The sequence below is a fragment of the Euprymna scolopes genome, chromosome 2, assembly GCF_053919585.1.
Source record: "Euprymna scolopes isolate OS-2025 chromosome 2, ASM5391958v1, whole genome shotgun sequence".
NCBI lineage: Eukaryota > Metazoa > Mollusca > Cephalopoda > Sepiida > Sepiolidae > Euprymna > Euprymna scolopes.
This window is the reverse complement of record NC_136483.1, coordinates 99,970,721-99,979,810: the sequence shown is the minus strand read 5'-3', so window position 1 is coordinate 99,979,810 and position 9,090 is coordinate 99,970,721. Positions and strand designations below refer to the sequence as shown.

Sequence of the window (9,090 nt, the reverse complement as noted above, 5' to 3'; positions counted from 1 at the left end):
CTACCTAGTCACCATCATTCTCAATACACTTTTGCCAGGAATTCTATGACGCATCTCTGCTTCTGACGCATGTCAATAACAGGGGTTGCTTTCTTAGAGTCTCACACCGTTATTATCTGCAACAGAGTGATGAAACTTTCAGGTCATAAATATGTGAGTTCAGTCATCATAACAATGTAGTTTGCATTCCCTCCTAATCAATTCGGGCGGAATACAAATATGGAGCGCACGCAGTATATTGAGAGGCTTTCACGCTTAACTTTGTAATAACGATTTTAAGGCGATTAATTGAAACCGAAACCAGGAACAAACAAGGCCGATAGCCATTAGTCGCGTGCTCTCATGTAATGAATGAATGCGTGAATGTAGGATTGACATGAAATTCTTAAAGCTAAACTAAAATAACTGAAAAATGGGCTGAAATGACTTAAATAAATAAAAAGTAAATGACTTAGAATGACTTTAATGAACTTAAGGATGAATTGAATGAACTTAAGAATGACTTGAATGCTTAAAAAATAACTGGAATCCTTCAAAAACAACTTGAATGATCTGGAGAATGACTTGAATGACTTTGAGACTGACTGGTTGTAAAGTGGGTGATCATTTTACATTAAATTAATGCAGAAAAGTGGGGACTTTATATCACAAAGTTACAAACATAAGTACAGCATTTAGTAAGAACAGATACTACACTTTGATCTTGGCCAAAAGGCCAAGAAAAGGGTATTTATTTGCTCCCCCACCGAGCAAATTAGGCACAAGGCCGTTTTTTAATGTGAGGAGTGAAGAGGAAATGGGGACAAACTCCCCGGGGGTAGGGGAGCTGGATAGTGACAATTGGTATGAAGGGTTGCCCCTAAATTGACCAAGGTCTTATATGTGCGGTTGCCCCCACATATTGGTCTTTGCTTGCAGTATCTGCCGGAACAAATACTACACTTTGATCTTGATATATAATTTATTTCGTGAAAATGAAAATTACAATCAAGATAATTCAATGTAAAATCAAAATAAATTAAAAGAAAATTCCAATTTACAAAACAAATTTAGGTACAAGGCCCTATAAGAACTGTGAGGGGGAGCGTTGTATGGTCTTTGTTACTAAAGTGAAAATGGAGTCTTCGGCGACTTTACTCTTGGCTGGCAACATTTACCACAATACCTCATTCACTCTGTGGACTCTAAACTAACTAATGAAAACCTAAGCGTTTTTGCAAGAAATGGTATATATACAATTTCTGTATATATGTGTGTGTGTGTGTGTGTGTGTGTGTGTGTGTGTGCAAATTTTGTTATTATTATTAAAATGTGTGTGTGTGCATCTGAAAAATGTTCAATTCATTGGAAAATAAAAAGTTCTTGAATTTGGAAGAGAAAAAGTTCGTGTTGGGGAGTAAGGAATTTAGAAAAAATATACAAAAAATAAAATTGCCTAGTGCATTGTTAGTAAGGTCCCTCCCTGAGCTAATCTAGAAAGTTAGATCACCTACTGTTTTCCGGGGCACCGAAAACAAGCGGGGAGATCCCTAATGGGGATTGGGAAGAATTTAACCAAGCGACCGACCGACCGACCGACCGACGGAGTGACTTATAGAGTCACTTGCACGCAACTAAAAATCGGGACGAGTATTGGAATGAATTTATAAATCGGTAAATAATTAATACAATAATTAATAAAATAATTAATAAAATAATTAATAAAATAATTAATAAAATAATTAACACAATAATTAATAAAATATTTAATAAAATAATTAATAAAATAATTAATACAATAATTAATAAAATAATTAATAAAATAATTAATACAATAATTAAAAAAATAATTAATACAATAATTAATAAAATAATTAATAAAATATTAATAAAATAATTAATATAATAATTAAAAAAATAATTAATACAATAATTAATAAAATAATTAATAAAATAATTAATAAAATAATTAATAAAATAATTAATACAATAATTAAAAAAAAAATAATACAATAATTAATAAAATAATTAATAAAATAATTAATTAAATAATTAATAAAATAATTAATTTAATAATTAATACAATAATTAATAAAATAATTAATAAAATAATTAATAAAATAATTAATAAAATAATTAAAAAAATAATTAATACAATAATTAAAAAAAATAATTAATACAATAATAATAAAATAATTAATAAAATAATTAATAAAATAATTAATACAATAATTAATAAAATAATTAATAAAATAATTAATAAAATAAAATAAAAATAATTAATACAATAATTAATAAAATAATTAATAAAATAATTAATACAATAATTAAAAAAAATAATTAATACAATAATTAATAAAATAATTAATAAAATAATTAATACAATAATTAAAAAAATAATTAATACAATAATTAATAAAATAATTAATAAAATAATTAATACAATAATTTAAAAAATAATTAATACAATAATTAATAAAATAATTAATAAAATAATTAATTAAATAATTAATAAAATAATTAATTAAATAATCAATAAAATAATTAATAAAATAATTAATAAAATAATTAATAAAATAATTAATAAAATAATTAATAAAATAATTAATAAAATAATTAATACAATAATTAATAAAATAATTAATAAAATAATTAATTAAATAATTAATAAAATAATTAATTAAATAATTAATAAAATAATTAATAAAATCATTAATTAAATAATTAATAAAATAATTAATAAAATAATTAATAAAATAATTAATAAAATAATTAATTAAATAATTAATAAAATAATTAATAAAATAATTAATAAAATAATTAATAAAATAATTAATAAAATAATTAATATAATAATTAATAAAATAATTAATAAAATAATTAATAAAATAATTAATAAAATAATTAATAAAATAATTAATAAAATAATTAATACAATAATTAATAAAATAATTAATATAATAATTAATAAAATAATTAATAAAATAATTAATAAAATAATTAATAAAATAATTAATAAAATAATTAATATAATAATTAATAAAATAATTAATAAAATAATTAATAAAATAATTAATACAATAATTTATAAAATAATTAATATAATAATTAATAAAATAATTAATAAAATAATTAATAAAATAATTAATACAATAATTAATAAAATAATTAATATAATAATTTTATAAAATAATTAATAAAATAATTAATAAAATAATTAATAAAATAATTAATAAAATAATTAATATAATAATTAATAAAATAATTAATAAAATAATTAATAAAATAATTAATACAATAATTAATAAAATAATTAATATAATAATTAATAAAATAATTAATATAATAATTAATAAAATAATTAATAAAATAATTAATAAAATAATTAATAAAATAATTAATAAAATAATTAATAAAATAATTAATAAAATAATTAATACAATAATTAATAAAATAATTAATAAAATAATTAATAAAATAAAATAAAAATAATTAATACAATAATTAATAAAATAATTAATAAAATAATTAATACAATAATTAAAAAAAATAATTAATACAATAATTAATAAAATAATTAATAAAATAATTAATACAATAATTAAAAAAATAATTAATACAATAATTAATAAAATAATTAATAAAATAATTAATACAATAATTTAAAAAATAATTAATACAATAATTAATAAAATAATTAATAAAATAATTAATTAAATAATTAATAAAATAATTAATTAAATAATTAATAAAATAATTAATTAAATAATTAATACAATAATTAATAAAATAATTAATAAAATAATTAATAAAATAATTAATACAATAATTAATAAAATAATGAATAAAATATTTAATAAAATAATTAATTAAATAATTAATACAATAAATAATAAAATAATTAATAAAATAATTAATTAAATAATCAATAAAATAATTAATAAAATAATTAATAAAATAATTAATAAAATAATTAATAAAATAATTAATAAAATAATTAATACAATAATTAATAAAATAATTAATAAAATAATTAATTAAATAATTAATAAAATAATTAATTAAATAATTAATAAAATAATTAATAAAATCATTAATTAAATAATTAATAAAATAATTAATAAAATAATTAATAAAATAATTAATAAAATAATTAATTAAATAATAAATAAAATAATTAATAAAATAATTAATAAAATAATTAATAAAATAATTAATAAAATAATTAATATAATAATTAATAAAATAATTAATAAAATAATTAATAAAATAATTAATAAAATAATTAGCCGAATTTCTGATTTCGGAAATGGTCCTTTTATTATTTTCGTTACTAATGTATAAAAACATTAAAACTTTTTTTTTATTATTCCTAGTACTAATTATAAAATGTTGAATATTGAGTGAGTTTAAACGACCAGTGAAACTAAAATCTGTAGTCAGGATAACGAATTTAGGTAAGAAAAAAAAATCTTGTGATAATCGTAGGAATGAATAAAAAAAAAAGAAAAATTGGTATACATAAAAAATATGCATGAAAACCTCACAATGACCTTATCAAAATGTTAGATATCATACAGTTAGGGAAATCGTTAAAATATATATGTACCCCGGGAGTTTGGAGGTGTGTGTTGAGCAAAAAAAAAAAAAACGTAGTAGTAGAAAGGCAGGCTCGAACCCGTACCGCGAAGGAGGAAAATAACGAAAAAAAAAAAACGTGACGCCTTTGCTATTACACCAACCCCCAAACCGGACCTGACGCATGTTTAAATTTAGGCTACACAATCGAAAAGAGGGGATGACTTTCGAAAATATCGGCGAAAAAAGTGAAAAGTGTCCAGGTGAAGAAATCGATGTTTTCAGTCAATTTTTCGGTATTTGTCGTCTGAAGGGTCTAGCTTCAAAACGATACTGATCTTGTGAAAATCCGTCGCCTCTGTCGACAGTTTTAGGCAGAAATGCAAACATACAGACATACATTTATATATTGATAGCTAAAATTTTCGACCCAAACCGATTAAAAAGCTTGCCCTATCCCTGAATACACTTTATGTAAAATTTCAAATGTTAGATCAGAAATTGTCTGAGTAATTTGGTAGAGACCGCAAAGGTCAAATTGTTTTTAATTTTGACCCCTATTACGACCCCTTCCTTAACATTTATTGTTTTAGGCTTTAATCAAGTTATTAAGACCAAGAAATCTATATCTAAAATTTCAAGTGTTTATACCTAAAATTGGTGGAGGTGTTTGGTAGAGTTCTCAAAGGTCAAATCGTTGAACATTGACCCCTTAACAGCCAAATTTCTGGCCAAAAACGGATTACAAAGATTTTCCCAAATCTCCATACCTGTATATCAAATTTCGAGTCTGTAGACTGAACATTGACGGAATTATTGTGTAGGGAAATGTACACAGACAGACAGACAGACAGACACTTTCAATTATATATATATATATATATATATATATATATATATATATATATATATATATTGCAGCAAAAACTGAAATGCACAGTGTGTGGCAGATTTCTTCTGTCTAAAGCTGGTTTAGTAAACCATGGTGATGTAACATAATGTGAGGCATGACCAACAATTGTATGGGGTTGTGCTGTTTCCCAGATCATAAAAGAATTGGTGTAATATGTCTGATTTCGTCACTAATTCAGCAAGCGTTTTATACTTTTTAAATGAATACTATATATTCGGCCCAGTATAGCATAATAAATGCGAAATATGTACTAATCAAAATATCATATGTACGCGTATTTTAGGATTGGGAAATGCCGGGCGCGCGGGCGGTCTGCTAATTATTTTACAAAAAAAAAAAGACTTGATTGGGGAATCTTAAGTAGGACGACCCCCGGTGAGTTTGTGGTATTGTGGTGAATGAAAACTTTAGCTAGGATTAGTATAGATACCCAAAAGTACAATTGATGACCATAGACCTCTCACTGATTTTTTAGTGGCCTTGTGCCTAATTTTTTGTTTTTCTGTCATGTTTTTGTAACATTTCATGAAAATAAAAGTATATACCTCAATTTAAAAGCTATGAAAACTCAACTTTTACGTGTATATATATATATATATATATATATATATATATATATATATATATATATATATATATAAATGAACGTGTGTGTCTGTGTGTGTGTCTGTGTGTGTACATTTTCATACGCAGTAGCTCTGTCAATTTTCAGTCTAAAGACTCGAAATTTGATTTACAAGGTACTGAGATTTAGGAAAATCTTTGGAATCCGTTTTCAGCCAGACGTTTGGCTGTTAAGGGGTCGCAGTTCAACGATTTGACCTTCGAGAACTCGACCTCCGACAATTTGGGGTCTTAACACTTAAAATTTTAGATATAGGTTCCTTGGACATTGATCTAACTTAATAACTTGATTTGACCCCCAAAACAATAAATGTTAAGGGGTCATAATAGGGGTCAAACTTTAAAAAATTGACCGCTTTTGTTTGTTTTTCTTGTGTATTTTTTGCTCAACATACACCTCCAAACACCCTGTGTGTGTGTGTGTGTGTGTTTGTGTGTGTGTTTGTGTGTGTGTGTGTGTGTGTGTGTCTGTGTGTCTGTGTGTCTATATATGTGTGTGTGTGTGTGTGTGTGTGTGTGTGTGTGTGTGTGTGTGTGTGTGTCTGTGTGTGTACATTTTCCTACACAATAGGGGTCAAATTTAAAAAAAAAAATTGGACCTCTGCGGTCTCTACCAAATTACGCGGACAATTTATTGTCTAAACATTTGAAATTTTACATAAAGGGTATCCAGGGATTTTTACAAGATCAGTATCGTTTTGAAGCTCGGCCCTTCAGATGACAAATACCGAAAAATTGGCTAAAAACATTTATTTCTTCACCCTCAACTGGGCACTTTTCAACAGGGAGGGGTCGCTTTTTTCGCCGATATTTTCGAAAGTCATCACCTCTTTTCGATTGTCTAGCCTTAATTAAAACCCACGTCACTTCCTGCGTGGCGGTGGTCGTAACAGCAAAGATGTCAGGTTTCCCCCCCCCCGTTCTTTTCCTCCTTCGCGGTACGGGTTCGAGCCTGCCTTCCTACTACCACATTTTTTGGGGGTTCAACACACACCTCGAAATACCCAGGCAACGTTGCCCGGCCTGAAATGCTAGTATATATATATATATATATATATATATATATATATATATATATATATATATATATATATATATATATATATATATAATGTTGAGTTTTATCGTTCGCATTGGGTTTATTGTAAATGGCATATTTCCCCATATAATCAAGTACTTTCTTGAAAGTAATTCCATAAGATGTATGTTTTTTCTTAAAATAGTATACCTGAGTCACTTTCTTTTTAAAGTTTTATATTTCTGTATAACAATTCTTTTTTATTTGTCTTTCTAAAAAATTATTCATAATTTCATCGAATTTTAATGGAAGTTTGTTTTTTCTTTTTTAACGACAAAAATGAAAAAACAGAAATGCATGAAAAAACATGTAATGATTCAAAATATGAGAAGTGTTTACAAGAAAATTAAAAAAATAAATAAATAAAATTAGTAGTTGTGTTTGTTTTTTATTATTTTTTTTTGTTTTGTTTTGCGTTTTGCGCTTACGATGGAAAATTGTCAGCAGTGGAAATGAATTCAACGAATTTCTTTCTTTTTAATGAGTCATGAGCCAAAAGGAGGCTATAAGGATTAGGCTCGAAGTGTTTGATTTTGGTGAGGGGCGGGGTATGGCTTACTTGTCGATAAATACTATTTTTAAAAGATATATATTTCACTCTATAATAAATACAATGTGTTTGTGTGAGTGTTGGTGGATGTATGATGCATAATTCTCCTGTATAATAAAATGACTGCAGAAATTCCCCTCTGGACCAAAGTATTGTAGATTTACAAAAGCAGATGCCACGTACAAATTCAATACATCTAGGCTATTAGCTACGATCTCATGTAGCTTTCGAACAACATTTTAGACACATTATGTCTTGATAATAAAATGCTACATTGCATCCTAGGAGCGGCACCATCACAATCTCAACATCTTTATAGTAAGGAGTTCCTATTTTTCTTATAAATATTTAGTCCTACCACTACTCCCAGTCAACAACGGAACGAAGTCTACACTTTCCACATATTGTACGCTTACACAGACTCATACAAACACAGACATAGCATTAACTTAACCGTATTAGAATAAAATAAAATGGTGGCCTGCTAAGTCTCTTATTCCGGAATTACCTCATTCTAAACGAACACTTCATAACAATACATTATGGCGTCGATTAAATTAATAAACTTTACAGGTTTTATTTATTTGTTTATTTATTTATTTTTGGGGCAACTTTCTTCTATTTTTAATACTTTTTTTTCATTGATTTAGCGAAAACATATATGTTTTGTTTTGTTTGTGTATGAAAAGTTAATTTGCTATTTTTTTTTGTATCACGGTGTCGTTTACCCCCTACCAATAAATGCTAATCTGCTTCTCCTTTTTTTAATTATTTATTTATTGCCTATTACGTTTAAATAGTATTTGAAAAAATATTTTTTACGATATAACCCAGCGTAGGATAAATACTCCAACCTCCCCATGTTAAGAACGCCTTCCGAGGTTGGTGGTGTTTATTCCGATAGTCGTTCTTCTTCTTCTTTACTTCCTTTTTTTCTTCTTCTTCCAATTTTTGCCTACCTGCTCGCTTGCGTCTCTTTGCTCACTGTTTGCACAAAACATATATGCCGCAGTTTGATGAATATGCTATATGTATAGTGAGGTGGGAGATGTTAAAACAGTTATAAGTTATTGAGAAGTGCGGCGAGGAGATATTTTCTTTTAACATCTGTTATAAACGTATAAATTGTATGTATGTATGTCTACTTAAACCAGGGATATATCGATGCAGAAACTGAGTCATGTTGTATCAGAGAGTTATCACACGGGTATATATTACAGTTCATATATGAGAAGAATAATATATGCTTCATACTTTCTTTCTTCATGAGTTCTTGTATCTTCCTGCTGAGCTCCGTGACGAATATGAAATGACCAGCACCATCCAATAGAGACATCTGTTCTTCCTTCTTTTGTGAAACGACTGAAG

General features: G+C 25.2%; 1 pseudogene; it reads right to left on the bottom strand.

The window, feature by feature from the left end:
• Positions 1–594: 594 nt before the first annotated feature.
• LOC145242300 (U2 spliceosomal RNA) lies at positions 595–728 on the bottom strand (annotated as a pseudogene).
• Between the last annotated feature and the right edge of the window lie 8,362 nt (positions 729–9,090).